Consider the following 15,433-nt stretch of genomic DNA (forward strand, 5'->3'; position numbering starts at 1 on the left):
TGCCCCCTGCCTAAATCTAGGTTGCAAACTCGCTGTGGAGATCGGGGGCCTGAACTGTCTCAGCACGTTGGTTATATATGGAAAAAATTATTGGCCAGAGAAAGCGACCTGAGACTGGCTCTCATCAGGGAGTTAGAGCCCAGCAGAGTGGCCTAACGGCCGGGCTAAGAGGAAGCTCCTCCGGTCCTGGCCATTTTGTGTAAGCTCCTTGAGAAGGGGGCCCTGACCAAGTAGGCAAACTCTGGTCACGCTGACTGGCTTGGGCCCTGTCGCTGAGGTAGAAGAAGGCCTGTCTTTCCCCAGTTGATGTATTGATCCGGAGCTTGGCTGGATGCCTGGCGGGACGACTATAGGGGACACATGGGCACAGGCAGAAACATCCACTCCCAGGGCCCTTTCATTGCAAACATTTCGGTACCGAACAAGTTGAGGTGGTAGGTGAGTGGGTGCTTCGTGTAACCCTGTGGGGCCTGATTCTGGGACTTGGGGGCCAACCCGCCACCAGTCCTCTGGCGAGCTAGCCCCCAGTGTGTAGTGTTCATTAATCCATGGGTTCATCACGTTGTTGTGGTTGTCGTCATGTTGGTCCCAGGATATTAGACACCAGGCGGGTGAGGTCATCTCTCTAATTGGACCAACGTCTTGGGCGAGACACACTTTGGAGTGACACAGACCTGAAAAGCATCATGTGGGTCGAAAGCTCGTCTCTCTCTCGCCACCCGAAGTTGGTCCAATAAAAGATATTAGGAAGAGGAGACTGGCATTAGGAAGAGGAGCTCCTTGCCAGAGGATGCGGTGAAGGCCAGGACTTTAACAGGGATCAGAAAAGAGCTAGACAGATTAATGGAGGTTAGGTCCATCAGTGGCTCTTAGCCAGGATGGGTAGGAATGGTGTCCCCAGCCTCTGTTTGTCTGGAAATGGGTGACGGGAGAGGGATCACGGGAGGATTACCTGTTGTGTTCCCTCCCTCTGGGGCACCTGGTATTGGCAGATGGGACACTGGGCTGACCCAGTCTGGCTGTTCTTTTGTAAGGAAGTTGTTATTTACTTCAACTGGCTTCTGTTTGTGCAGCTCTTAACACCCATCCTTTACCAACTTTATCTGGAGCCGCGGCCCAGCAGCTCAGCAGTGGCAGGAGGGAGCTCTCATTTAGCCGTGCTTCTTCAGGTTTTAATGCTGAGGGGTTTAGGGCGGAACGGCCCCGCGGAGAACCCGGAGCTAAATACTGACCCTGCGCTACTTAAGTGTCAGCAGAACTGGTGCCTTAAGCTGCTCCTGGAACTCCTGCAATCTCTGGAGTCCAGCCAGGCCGTGAGACTGTTTTTAGCCTGGACTCATTAGCAGATTCCCTCTGGATCAGGAAAGGACTCAAGCAGCACTCTTTGGGAGGAGGACGTGAAGAGCTCAGAGCTCTCTCTTGCAAGGGCTGGATGTTATACCCCAGGATCCTTGCTAACAAGACTGTAATAAGGCGGCAGTCCCTCGCCCGTTTCTTCTGCTTTTCTCCAACAGCTGTCTGCGTGCTTTACAAAGGAGTTCAGTAGCACTATCCCAACCTCACACGGGGAATACGCTCAGGCAACGGGAGTGACATGGCAAAGGTCACTCCGCAGGCCGGTGGCAGAGGTAGGAATGAAGAGCTGTGTGCCAGTAAGTATCACTGTAGAATTGATTTCCTGTGTTTGGCAGGACCAATCCATCTTGCTGTTGTGCCCTGCAAGGGGCTGTCTTTGTGCAAAGAGCTTTTGCTACAAGCGCAGCACAATCGATAAAGACATGCCTGGCACTGCGTGCACCGTCATGATCCACCGCCATCTGAACAGAGCTGTCCAGGAACCCTCTGGATTTGCTGATGTCAACGAGGTAGGGGGTTGAGATGGGCAATGTCTAAGCTGACTAAACAAAGTCGATTCCGCAATGGGAGCAGGGTTCAGGAGAGGGAAATGAAGGCTTTAGAGCTTGTGGAAAGCCATTGTCTCCTGCCACTTAAGAAATGGCGTTGGAAGCGACATTATAATTCACGCCTGGGAGAGAACTGTGATCTTCTTGCTCGGGCATTGCCGTGTTTCCTTTTGCACGCATGGGCTACGACATTGTCACATATTTGAAGACGGGTTAACATTTTTCTAGAATTAGGTGCTGACAGAATAATTCCCTGGTTATGCTGAGGTAGCTTGTCAGATCACTTAGGCCCCAAATTTCTGTTTGTAATAAAAAAAACACAACTGCATGCAATTTAATACGAACACAGAAATATTGTTATGAAATTGGAAATCACTACAAGGAAAAGCTCCCCTACAATAGCCAAATGCAGCACAGAGAGTAGTGCGTGAGCGCCTGAAATTTAGACTGAGCTGCCTAATGTCACTGACCTAGCTGAGGGAAGGAGAGAAAAATGGTTACAAATGAACGTTATCTGCTTACAAAGGAATGTTATCTTCATCAGAAAAAAAATGTTTGAAAACCACTAATGTAAAGTTACCGGTAACCAGACCAACACCAGACAGACAGTTGCTTCTAGCAACGTGGTATGATGCTGCGGGTCTGGGCACCCACTGCAAAGCCAATTTACAAGACAGGTGACTTCACACTTTGATCCTGGAAGAAACCTCCTTTCTGGCAAAGCTGCCCCTCAGATGGTACGTCGGGCACAACCTTTCTAAGGAGCTGCTGCAAGAGGCAGCATGGGGACAGATCTTGGACCGACGATGTGTTTGTTAGCAGATAGGGCCATCAGTGGGTTTCAAGCTTTTTTTTTCTGGTGACCCAATTAAAGAAAGTTGTTGTCTGAGACCCAACCATTAGGGCTAGGGCAGAGGGCTGGGATACAGGGTGAAGGGTTGTGGGGCTGGGGAGGAGAGTTCATGGTGTAGGAGGGTCTCTGGGCTTGGGTTGGGGGTGCAGAACAGGGTTAGGGCTGGTGATGCAGGCTATGAGATGGAGCTGTGGATGAGGGATTTGGGGTGCAGAAGGCTCTGGGATTAGGGGGTTCAGGGCTAGGGCAGATTGAGACACAGAATTGGGGCACTAGCTTTCCTCCCATGACCTCTGGTGAGCCGGGGTGCGAAGGCAGCTTCCTGCCTCTCTTGGCATCATGGACCATGCTGTGCCCCAGAGGTGGCCAGCAACAGGTCTGGCTCCTAGGCGGAGGCATACAAGCAGCTACACACGGCTCTCCCTTGCAGACGCTGACCTTCCCTGGCTCTGAATTAAGGCAAAATAATTATGAGCAGGATCACTAGGCAGTGTGGCCATAAACCAGGATATATATGGCTCCTAGACTCTTCCTTGCCTACAGAGGAACATGAAAACTTGGAGCTGTTTAAAGTCTGTTGGTTTTCAATCAAGTATTATTGATGCATGAGATCCTTCAATATTTTCAAGGGACTTCCATGGGAAAATGCTACTATTGTTAGGGGCTAGCGCTTATGCTGGGGGTGGAAGTAGAGGCTAATTGTTGGCCAATTAAAGTTTATGGAGCAGTGCAGGACCCACTCGGAGGGGTATTAAGGAAGAAAGACAAAGCAAATCCATTTCTCCAACTATGGCTTTTGTGGCACTACTGATGTTGAATGAGTTACTGTGGGTTTTTAAAAGCGCCGATTGCTTAAGGAGAATAACTGGATCATAAGACAAACTCAATGGATGTCTAGTCTAGCAGTCCCCAGGGAGAGTGGGGCGGGAGAATGGGGGGGAAGAGGGAGGGAAATATACGCATGCAGCATGTATTAGTACAAACACCGAATTTGAGTCAAAACTTTTTTCTAGTCCAGTCAGTCTCTCTCAAGAGAGTACCAGAAATCTTAGATTTCAAGCATTAAGTTAAACTTGATGTAAAAAAATTAAAAAAAATCAAGATCAGTCTTAATAGCATGAAAGAATCAGCAGAAACTACTTAATTATAGGTCTCACCGAGTCACGCTCCCATCCTACAAAACATTACTGTTCTCGCTTGGTCCACCCCTACTCAGCAAAGCTTTCAAGCATACACTTAACTTTGCTGGAATTTAAATGCTGTGCAGACCAGGGAGGGCCCGGAGATGGCCAGATGAAATATACCTCTCCTTTCTAGCTAGGGAGCAGCTGGTTGTTTGCAATCCTAGGTAAACTTAATGAGCGACAAGCAAAAATATCAAGCGATTGTCTGCAACTGAATTTGTGGCCGGTGACTGTTAGTTCTCAGACAGGGATGGCTAGAGGCCTCACAGCTGATTCTAAATGTAAACCAAATCCCTTCTTGTTTTTACAGGTGGCTTAGCTAAGCTGGGCCCTGAAGCGATAGCTGGTCATTTGTTATCTGTTTCAGTGAATGTCCTAGAGAAGCAAAGATTCATTTGGATCCTTTGCTTTCTCGTCCTTTGGAGGTTTGTTTTTTCATCAGATTGAGCAAAGTATTAGTGCCAAAGGTGGGCTTGCCCGGGTCTGAGTTTCATCCATTCAAATGCATAGCACAATGCAACGCAAACAGAGATAACAGCCAACCTTGCAGCTCCATAGAGGAGAGTTTGTACCCTCCTGAAACTTTAGTTTTAATCCGCGCAGATGTAAACGAGTCACTTCTTTTCCAGAGTGTTCATTGTTTGTCCTAGTCCCTGACCTTAGCCACTTTGGAGCACACGCCATAAAGGAAAGTCAGCTGTGGAACTCAAGCGGAATTGCTTGTACATCATGTAAGATTACGGGACTAACTGGTTTAGTAAAAAGAAGGAACTGAAGGGCAGAGGGGAGAGACAAATCAGGAAAGGGGATTTGTGCCTCCCCCACTAGCCCACCCTGGGTGAAGGAGGCTGAGAAACCATTGGGCAGTCTTTTAGATAAGGCGGCCCTCACCCATCCTGTATTATGATGTTTTAGATGATTGTCAGTGGCTGCAGAACGCTAGCGACTGTTTTATTGTGACGATGAGTCACTCAATTGTTGAGCACTAAAGACGTGAAGAGCTTTAAGAGCTATTAATGAAAACTGTTATACAAGAGCCAGATTTTTGTTCACATTGGTGCATGTCTGCATCACTCTAATGAAGAGAATCAATAAAGTTCCCCTGTTTTACACCTGCCAGGGATTTGGCTGGATACCTTCCTTTTGCTCAGCGGCCGCATCTGAGCGCCCAGCTGCCCCCACGGAGAGTTTACCCCCACCCCCGTAATCTCCCCCCACTCCCAAATGAAAGGAGACTATCAAATGGCATGAGTCACCAAATTCTATCATAGGGGTAGGAGGGTGGGTGGGCCTTGTAACAAGGAACACCACTGTTCCCTTCAGGAGGGGGACAGGCAGAGTCTGGGTACATGCAACGCAGCCTGCAGTTTGACAGGAAAAAGACCTGCCCGGGTGAGGGATGGAAGATGAAGCGGTTTGGGGTTCTGCCCCTGCATCTAGGAGCAGCATCTGGAATGGAAGACCCAGGGGTCTGGTCCTCCGTTGAGCATTAGTCTCCAGCAATGACAGGGTGTTGGTTTGGGAAATCTGTAAAGGTTTTCTGTGTGTTCATCATGGGTGGGAAGTTCTTCCCGTGGGGAAACCATTTCCCATGTGGAAACATAAAGCTTGTGGCAAAGTACTCTGCTGGAATGGGACCAGTAAGCTGAGCACCTTTCCAGATTTAGCTCCCCAAGGCCAGGTCTACACAAGGAAACTATTTCAGAAGTGCTCAATTCAGCTTAACTCCTGATTTCACAAAAACGAACTAGCATGTCCTCACTATGGGGAAGCCTCAAAATGAGTTTGAGGCAGGCTCTGTTAACGGGGACGTGCTACCTCAGACAGAGCTCCAGAAAGCACCGGGGAGTAATTAGTTGAAATGGCTAATTAGTAATTAGTTCTTCTTTACACAGCGCACCACCAACCCTTGGAACTCCTTGCTCAAGGAGGTTGTGAAGGCTAGGACTATAACAGGGTTTAAAAGATGACTAGACAAATTCATGGAGGTGAAGTCCATTAATGGCTATTAGCCAGGATGGGTAAGGAATGGTGTCCCTAGCTTCTGTTTGTTAGGGTACGTCTAGACTACAGGGTTTTGTCGACAGAAGTTTTGTCGACAGATACTGTCGACAAAGCTTCTGTCAACAAAGAGCGTCTACACTACATTCAGTTCTGTCGACATGGCAGTGTAGACGCAAGGACAGTTTACATGCAATAACGCTTTCTGTTGACAGAACTCTGTTGACAGAAGGCGTTATGCCTCGTGAAATGAGGTTTACCAGCGTCGACAAAACTGCTGAGTTCTGTCGACGTTATGTCGACAGAACTCAGCGGTAGTGTGGACGCAGGTATAGTTTTGTCGACAAAAGTGGACTTTTGTCGACAAAACCCTGTAGTCTAGACACACCCTAAGAGGGTGGAGACGGATGGCAGGAGAGAGATCGCTTGATCATTGCCTGTTCAGTTCACTCCCTCTGGGGCACATGGCATTGGCCATTATGGGCAGATTGGCCAGTCTGGGTCAGACCAAAGGTCCATCCAGCCCAGTATCCTTTCTGATGTTCTTATGACTCTGCGGAGTAGTTATTTCAAAATAGCGGCACTGGAGCATCCACACTAATGGTATTTTAAAATAACTATTTCAGAATTAGTACGATTCCTCATGAAAAGCAGGAGTACCGATTCTGAATTAAGTGGCCCATTATTTCAAAATAACGGGCTTGGCAGTGAGGAGACTCCACTTATAAATTCGACATAAGGGGGGAGGGGGAAGAGGGGTTATTTTGAAATAAAGTCCTAGTGTAGACCAGGGCTAAAGAAGCAATAATGAATAGTGCATGGCTGTTGAATGGAAAAGCAATATAATTAACCTGACACTGTGAGGCTATTGCAGTGAGAGACATTGACGCAGTCTACGTTGGAACATTACCCATTCTATTTATTTATGTTAATGCCATTAGAATTGCTTTAACTCTGTGAAAACATGCTGGGTATTAGAACGTGGATATTTCAAACAGTAAAGCCTCAGGTCAAGGCCCTCAAAGGAACTACATCGTGCTACATGCAACGAAACAGTAAAGAACCAAATTGTATTCATACAAAGAATGCTTTGGTTGGTTGGATAGGCTGCTTCTGTGCAAAATCCAAGATTGAAAAGCACAGTTTGCGCACAACAAGTTACACGGACCTGACACTGTAAAATATTAATGCAGCAACATATGGCTTCATCGTTTCAAGCCGCAAAAGAAAAAATGTGGATTTTGAAGAGTGAAAATGCATTTGCAAATCAGCCGGCCACAGTCGCAATCCCCAACCTCCAGTAAAAGGACCGAACCATCTGCATGCTGCGTGCAAACCGATGACTCTGGCTCCGTGCCTATGACGTTACGACCCATTAAGCTAGTGGGAAGAACATTGTTCAGGAATTACAGGTCACTTTGGAAACACTACAAAAATGCATCCTGGATTCGTCTTGAGAAATACTCCAAAGTGCCCATTACCGCATAGACTGATGTGAGTTAAAAGGCAACGTAGGGTGAAATCCTGGCCCCATTGAAGTCAGTGGCCAAACTCACATCCGTTTCAGTGCATTTGAGATTTTTCTCTTCTTTCTCCCCCTCTCTCCCCGCCAAGTCCCACTAATGGCTCCCATACAGAGAAATACGGAGAAAATGACAGAGCTGGCACTCTGGCTGTGTGGATGCAGGCAACCCAAAGTGCTTTCGCTCAGAGCTGCAGCTTTAAGTCTCCAGCACTTACGGAGGCCTGTCTTCCTTAGCAGAACTCCCCAGCGTATCACTTACCCGGGGGCTAGAGGAGGTTCCCAGGGGCCTGTTGAGGTGTTTGCCAAGCTCCGATGTCTTCCCCTTCTGAACTCCAATCTGTCAGATTACGCAGCGTCGCTTCTGCTCAGCAGCCTTTTGCAGAGTGGAGTTTTCCGCCAGTGACCCTCTGTGAAATGCCACAGCAATAGTGAACTAGTGCCAGCCTCTCGCAAAATGCACGCTGCGGCCAAAGGCGCAAGTCGAGAGGGTACAGGGCCCTACCCGGAGCCCTGCCTGGCCTGGCAGCGGGGCTAAGGCTTCGGGGTCGGCCTTGCTCACTGCTGGCAGCGAAGAGCCTAACAACTGGCCTTCCAGCTTTGAGCTGGGCACGCTCCTGGGCTACCAGAAATCTGCCCCTCTTTGAGCAGCAGAGGTGCTTGCAGGTCCTACGGCAATACAAAGCAACGGCACCGACCTTTCAGTGATACAGGTTGGACCTCCCTGGTCCAGCAGCCTCGAGATCGGACTGGTCCCAGATGGGGGATTTTGCAGGACCTGGGGAGGTCATATCTGGCCCCCCTGACACCAGCCCCTAGCCCTGACCTGGCAACTAACCTCCTGGCTGGCTCCCCCTCACTACTGCCCCCCGCCCCATCCTGCCAGCCCCTCCCACTTTGCCCCAGACTTGGCACATCTGTCGGGCTCTCCCCACTGCCCTGACTGAGATACTTCCCTGGCGCTGGTTGAGCACCTCCGTCAGCACTGTACTTGCCACCACCAACCACCCACGTGCCTTGACTCTGGTGGGACCTGAGGCGCGCTGACACGACACGACTGGCCCGAGGCCCCTCAATCCGTCTGTGGCATGACGGGGAATTGAACCTGGATCTCTGGCCACTGCGCTACCTCTCAGCAGGGCCTCTGGCTGTAAGAGCAGGGGCGGGCACGTTCCTGGTACCGCTGCCGCGCAGTCAGGCCACCCAAGGGGGGTGCCACTCAGAGGCGGTGTGCCAATGCTTGCGAGACACACGGAGACTACACGCATTTATAGCCGCCACCATCTAGGGCGGGACAGGTGGCACCTCTCTAAACCGGGTCTCTCTGGCCTGCCACCATTGCAGCACAGATGTTCCCGGACCTGAGAGTCCCGGTGGAGGGCTGGCGGCTGGGAGCCCTGAGGGCGGGCAGGGCAGCATAGCTGCCCAGCGGGGCTGAGAAGCCTGGTGGAACTGGGGCAGGGAGCGCTCAGCGCCACCCAGAACTCGCCGTGCCAGGCCTCAAAGCTGCCCGGGGAGCGCAGCACCGTACTCCGGCAGCGATTTGAAGGGTTTGGGGCTTTCGCTGCTGCCGCTCCTGTGGTAACAGCAGTGGCAGCTAGGAGCCCTGGGCACTGCAGAATTGCCAGGACCGGGGGCAACAGTCCCCTTTGTTCTCCTCGCACTGGCGGGCCTGGCCTCAGGAAGCCCTGGATTAGAGGGGTGTATCCAGCGAACAGGGTAGCAGCCCCTTGGTAATACTGCAATGTGCTTATTGTCCAATTCTTGCTCCAGGAGTAGTCTCTCTTAGCTACCGACTGCCCCCGTTCTGCCCAGGCTCAGCATCTGGATTTAGGCCGGGGTGGGGAAACTAAGTCCCGGGGGCTGGATCCAGCCTCTGAGGCTTGGGGCACCCCCGCAACATTGGGGAGTTTGCTCTGGTGCTCCCGCCCACCCTCCTGCAGGGCTGGAGCACACAACATCTACTAGGCAGGGCCCTCCCAGGCTCAGGTGTGCGAGGGGGATGTGGGGAGGGTCTTCTCACCTCAGTGAGGGGTGTTTTTGCGTCTCAATTGTGCGCGCCCAACCCAGGATTGGTGGCTCCCGACCCAGGACAGGTTCCCCACCCCTGCCTTAGGAGAACAGACCCACTGTACAGATCAACCCAGTATGGTGCATGCTGAAAACCCTGGTCTCTAGACAAGTGAATCTGAGTCGTCTTTGACTCAGAAAAATCCGCCCCCGTAGCCTGGGGGCCTACGCAGCATTGCTCCCTGCCAGGCCCACAGGAGAGGGAATGCTCCACACGTGGGTTTTATTTTTCCGGCTGTGTTACAGCGTGTCAGGGACAGGCACTCACCGCCACGGCGCCTCCCGCTGGTCCCTCGGGGAATCAGCTCCTTGCCTCAGCATGCCCGCTGCCAGTCAGCGTCCCAGCCCCTGGCGCAGGCGTGGGGCTGGTCCAGCTCCTGCCCTAGGTCAGTGCCCCGACATTTTGGGGCCCACCTCCCAACAAACAACACCTCCTGTCTCCCTCACTGACCCACTGTCAGGCATCTGCTAGCCCACAGGGCCACACTACAGCCTGAAATGGCCATGCACCATGGGCAAGGGGTGTGGGCCTGCTGCCTTTGTCTGCCCTGGCTGCCTCCCCACAACCTGGGAGTGGGGTCAGGCCAGAACACCCCAGCTCCGCCTGCTTTTCCCCAGCACTGCCCTGCCTCAGGAAGCCTCCAGCTTCCCTGGCAGCCAGGTCCCTGCTGAGCCAGAAGCAGAGCCAAAGAGTGTGTGCTCCCCTCAGGCCAGCCTCATTTGCACAGCCCCCAGCTGGGCCCTAATTAGCTGTATCAGCCTCAGCTGCAGGCTCCTCTCAGCCCTCTTCCAGGGCTGGGTTTAACCCTTACAGAGCCAGTGCAGGCAGCTGCCCTGTCACAGTGCAATAGCCCAGGCTTGCAAACCCGCCTCCGGTAAGTGCTTGAGAGACTCCAGGGAGTTTAAAGAGAAGGCTTCCAGCCAGTGCTCTGTGGGGCAGGCAGCCCCCGGGATCAGTCACTAGCTCCCCCAAGAGCCAGTTCCTCCTTCCCACCAGCCCCGGCGCAGGAACGCTGACAGCCGGGGGAGATTTTGGCAGGCAAAGCCAAATGCCAGCCCACCCCTAGAGAGAACTTCTTTGCTCCTGGCTTTCCACCAGGGCGACTGTTTCAAAAGAGCTGAACAGCCTGTGGGGAGGGAACCATTAAGTTGGCAAACCCCAAAGGGGAAAACTTGTGCACCACACGGGACGGCCCCAGCCTTCAAGGAACCTAAGGACCATTAAGGGTCATCACCTCCCAAATCCAGACACATCACCAGTGCTCCCTGTAAACTGAGCGCGTAGGTACCCGCTCAGGAGAGATTCAGGCACTGCCTGGCTGATTAGGAGAGCGCTCACAGCTACCCACGGCCCACTTCTTTCCCTCTTGCTGGGGATGCTGGGGAAGAGCTGGAAAATGTAGGCGTGTGTCTCTGGTGGTGCACATCCGTACATGCCTTGGCGCGCAGAACAAAATTTATTCCACTCATGGATGGCAAAATTAGAGGGAGCACTGCACATGGCTAACTGTCTTGCTCTAAGACAACTCCAGGTGCAGTTAAACAGCCCAAACCACCCCCTGCAGAGAGTGGGTGAGCGGATACACACTGCACACAGCAGACGCTTGCCTTCCAGCCCTGCACGGAGGATGTGGCTTCCCGTTGCTATGGTAACCAGGCAGAGTCGAGACGACCAGAACCAGGCCGTTGTGCGAGCGGCCCGGGAGCACCAAATGCCAGTGCCCCGTCTCCTAGAGCAGTGGGAACGTTTTAGTTCCGTCCCTGGCTCACACAGCCGTGGCTCAGGATTCGATAATAATCCTGGCCGGTGTGAATTGTGGCCTAGATTATTTCCCGTTGGGGTTGCTGTCAGCTGGGAGGTGCTTCACTCTGTTCTCCAAGCCGCCTGGCACTCCAGGTCTTGGCTCCTCCGTGCCGCCTTGGCTGCCCAGCCCAGAAACTCCTTCAAAGAAGGAGAAACTGTAGCCTCTTCCAGGGGCTTGTATCTCGAGGTCCCTGGGCTTTGGCTCCTGGGCTATTCTCCGCCTGAATTTCTAGCTTCCCTGGGGGCAAACTGGATTTTGTCTCTGGCTCCCCACCCTTTGTTGCCTGGTCCCACCAGACACTGCAGGGACCAGGCGCTCTAAGCCCATTCATTCCCTCTTGCCAGAGATACAGGGAAAGAGTCGGTAAATGCAGCCAGGGTCTGATAAGGCGGGGAGCCGGAAAGCAAAGTGGCTGAAGCGAACCAGCAGAGAGCGTGGCAAAGATCCTGCATTTTGTGGTGGTTTGAAAGGCTGAGTGCTGTGAGTGGAACTGCGCAGCGCATGACCCCTTCGAGGATAAACAGGGCAGCTGAAATGGCGTACGTTCCCTGGCAAATTCAGGACCGTATAAACCAGTATCGCCCAGGGTGGGTTTCTGCAGTGCGGGTGACTAGTGAGCATCGGGAGGAGGAAGGGAACGAGGCTAGGTTGTTTCAGACAGGAGTGGCACCCGTTCATGAAGCCAGGAACATGTCCTGGCTCAAGTCTCCTGCTGGCCAAGACTGGCCCGTCTTGAGGAGGGAGTGTACTGAACTCTGGGGATGCAAGCCGGAGGCTGGGCAGAGTGCGTGTGCACATCTCAGCTTTGAGGAGTCTTCCCGACTGCGTGGGCTCAGCTCGGCTGAACAGGGCCGCAGCTCTTCGCGGCGCTCGGCTCCGAGGCAGGCTGTCGGCCTTCAGGGCTGATGTCGTGGGTCACAGCCCAGGATAGCTCTCTGGGGCAGGATCTGGTGACCTCGCGGAAGGGGTGGATCTTCTGGGCCAGGCCTCAGCAGAGGCCGTGAGACGTTTGACACATTTGGTCCTCTTTGAATCAGGTGCATTTCCCACCGTCGGCTCTTGCATCTCCACCTGTCTTTATGGAGTGCAGTGAACCAAAAAACCATCCAGAAGATGCAGAAGAAAGGGGCATTCAAGACCTGGGACTTCAGAAAGAATGGTTCACGCGATCCTGGACTCATCATCCCGTGAGTGGCGGGCTGCTGTCTGGCAGCAGGTTGGGAATCTGGTGCAATCTGTCCACCTGAAAAGAAAATGCCGTTCTTCCTGAAAAGTACTAGGTGTAACGGCATTGCGCAAGAGGGTTTTTCTTGTGCAAGAAGGGGCAGTGTAGACAGCTCCTTCTTGCGCAAGAGCCTCTTCTGAAAAAAATGGTGGCTCATTAGGTATGCAAATGAGGCTCAGTAATATTCCACGCTTAGCCTCATTTGCATATTACTCATGCAAGAAGCCGCGAGTGTAGACATAGCCTTAGTATTTGCGTGGCTGCTGTTCTTGCATTGATCAGCATCCTCCAGGAGCCAGAAGCCCTGCTTCTTCTCCTAAATCCACCCACTCCTGTCTCTTCCCCTCCCCAGCGCATGCCATTACCCGTTTCTTCTCCAGCATTTTTGGTCATCCTCTCAACGTCTCTTGTAGCCCATCTAACCCTGCCAAATTCTCTGGGCGATGGAATCCAGGCCCAAGAAGCGTCATACTCAAATGTAACTTGAAAAATATGTGCCCAGATAATAGTCTGGAACAATGTTCCCTCTCATCTTTTTCATCCACATGCATATTTTTCCCCATCCACATGCGGAATAAAATTATGTGCACGTAGGCATGTGTGAATGTGCACCACCACAAAAAACAAACAAACAGCTCGCTGAGGTGCCACCCAGCTGAGGAGCACAGCGCCCACAGTCTCTCCCGAGTGGCTGCAGAAACACACAGCTTACAGGGGACACTGGTGTGGAGTGGGCCTCTCTGAGTATGGCAGAGAAAAAGCCAGCAAACAGATTCAGGAGTTTGTGTTTTGATCCCAGCAGGTTGTCTTTTCCTCCGAATGTTTCCTGACTGTGGCAGAAAGCAACAGGACTAAACCTCACTCCAAGCACGGAATCCTTCTCCGGAATCTACAACTCGTACATCATTTAATCAGCAGCTGATGCCCGTGAGGAAGGACTCATGCACCTTTCCCGTTGAAATAACTTTTATCGGTAACTGCTACTTGGAGTGGAGGTGGGAGCTGGAACATTGGTCCCTGCACTGCAATATTGGTATGAAAATGCTTTGATCCATCTAGCTTTAAAGGTCTGTTGGGACAAACCTTCCACCATGTCCGCCGAGAGACTTTTCCAGTGGAGCTCGCTGCTGGGAATTTGCTCAGAACTAATCACTCTGGCTGCAGCTCTTCTCCTTGCGCAGTCTGAATCTTTCGTATTAAAAGCAGATGCTTTGTAACTTGCCTCCGGGGCCTTTAATGGCAATAGTCTAAACATTACCCGGTCCCTGCTCCTTCCATGTGGTACAGTAGTGTAAACATCTGCTGGGCCGTATAGCGTAAGTGTTCAGCGCTAATGTCGCCTGCAGCGTGTGTGCATTAGCGTTCGGTTGATAGCGCTGTGCAAGCTGTTTGTGACAGACCATAGTCATCATGTGGTCCCCAGTCTAGTCCTATCAATACTGGAACCAGACCAGTTGCCATTTACGTTCTCCTACAAGTTCCTTCTATAATCCTGAGGTTTTTTAAGGGAGTCACTCCCAATAATCATAGAATCCTAGAACACTAGAACCAGAAGGGACCTCGAGAGGTCATCGAGTCCAGTCCCCTGCCCTCATGGCAGGACCAAGCACTATCTGGATCCATCCCTGACAGGTGTCTGTCCAACCTGCTCTTAAATATCTCCAGTGATGGGGATTCCACAACCGCCCTGGGCAATTTATTCCAGTGTATCACCACTGTGACAGTTAGGAACTTTTTCCTAATGTCCAACCTAAACCTCCCTTGCTGAAGTTTAAGTCTATTGCTTCTTGTCCTGTCACCAGAGGCCAAGAAGAACAATTTTTCTCCCTCCTCCTTGTGACACCCTTTTAGATACTTGAACACATCTATCATGTCCCCCCTCAGTCTTCTCTTTTCCAAACTAAACAAGCCCAATTCTTTCAGTCTTCCCTCACAAGTTTTCTAGATCCTTAATCATTTGTGTTGCTCTTCTCCGGACCTTCTCCAGTTTCTCCACACCTTTCTTGAAATGTGCCCAGCACTGGACACACATACTCCAACTGGGGCTTAATCCGTGCAGAGCAAAGTAGAAGAAAGAAGAATTAATGCCCAGTCTAATATTCTGAATGGGAGAACATTACTGTCCATTGAGTCCCACTGAAAAGTCAGACCTAAGAGGAATAAGTGGGCACTGGAGAGCAGCAGAGCAAAGGAACCCTCCCAAAGATCGGTGGGATTGTTAATATCCAAGCCGAACAAAGAAGCTTAAGTGCTTTCCCTGGTGCCAGCCACTAGAAGACACAAAGATCCATTCTCTCCTAGCATGGATTCCATATTGCTCCCCCCTGGGGTAAAACATCTGAACTGTGCCAGATTATAACCCTAACTGGGGCTCTCCCTGCAGTGCTTGGGCCATTGGCACGATTTGAACGTGGGACCCGCAGCACCCGAGGGGTGCAGAAAGATCTTACTCCAACCAGAAACTGACGTTATAAACAGTCACAGCTGGATGTTGTCAGCCACCATGCAGCATTCCCATTCTGCTCTTTCTAAAATCAGGTTGTTACAGCTGTGAAACCTGGTCAGAGAATCAACCGTTGATTGCAATTCACGTGAGGCCTGTACCCGTTTTGGGACCTGGATGGTACATTGCCATCAACTGTTTGGAAAGTCCACTGCTCGACCTGCATCGGCGAGTCAGCGGGGAACTCCACTCTCACTTGGTGTGAGCTGAGAAATCAGCCAGGCCCGCGTGGGGAGGGACGAGAAAAGGGATCCGTTCAGACTTTTATTCCCTGCTATTGACCATTCCTGACGTGCCGTATTTGTACTACATTTAACACAAGAATTGTAGCTATGAGCCGAGCCACAAAATGAAAATTTGCCCAGG

At 51.6% G+C, this 15,433-nt stretch overlaps 1 long non-coding RNA gene across 2 annotated transcripts in view; it reads right to left on the reverse strand.

Moving 5' to 3' along the window:
• Positions 1-15,433, reverse strand: part of LOC112546581 (uncharacterized) — a 337,205-nt gene that overhangs the window by 239,785 nt on the left and 81,987 nt on the right. Inside the window, exons 1-2 of one of the 2 annotated variants that reach the window (XR_012903934.1) lie at positions 9,803-10,518; positions 7,727-7,874 (exon numbers count right to left, since the gene is read on the reverse strand). This is a non-coding gene — a long non-coding RNA (uncharacterized LOC112546581). Of the gene's footprint in view, positions 1-7,726; positions 7,875-9,802; positions 10,519-15,433 lie in introns of those variants that run through there. The other variant, XR_012903935.1, reaches the window with a different exon arrangement.

The sequence above is a fragment of the Pelodiscus sinensis genome, chromosome 5, assembly GCF_049634645.1.
Source record: "Pelodiscus sinensis isolate JC-2024 chromosome 5, ASM4963464v1, whole genome shotgun sequence".
NCBI classification, from domain to species: Eukaryota; Metazoa; Chordata; order Testudines; family Trionychidae; genus Pelodiscus; species Pelodiscus sinensis.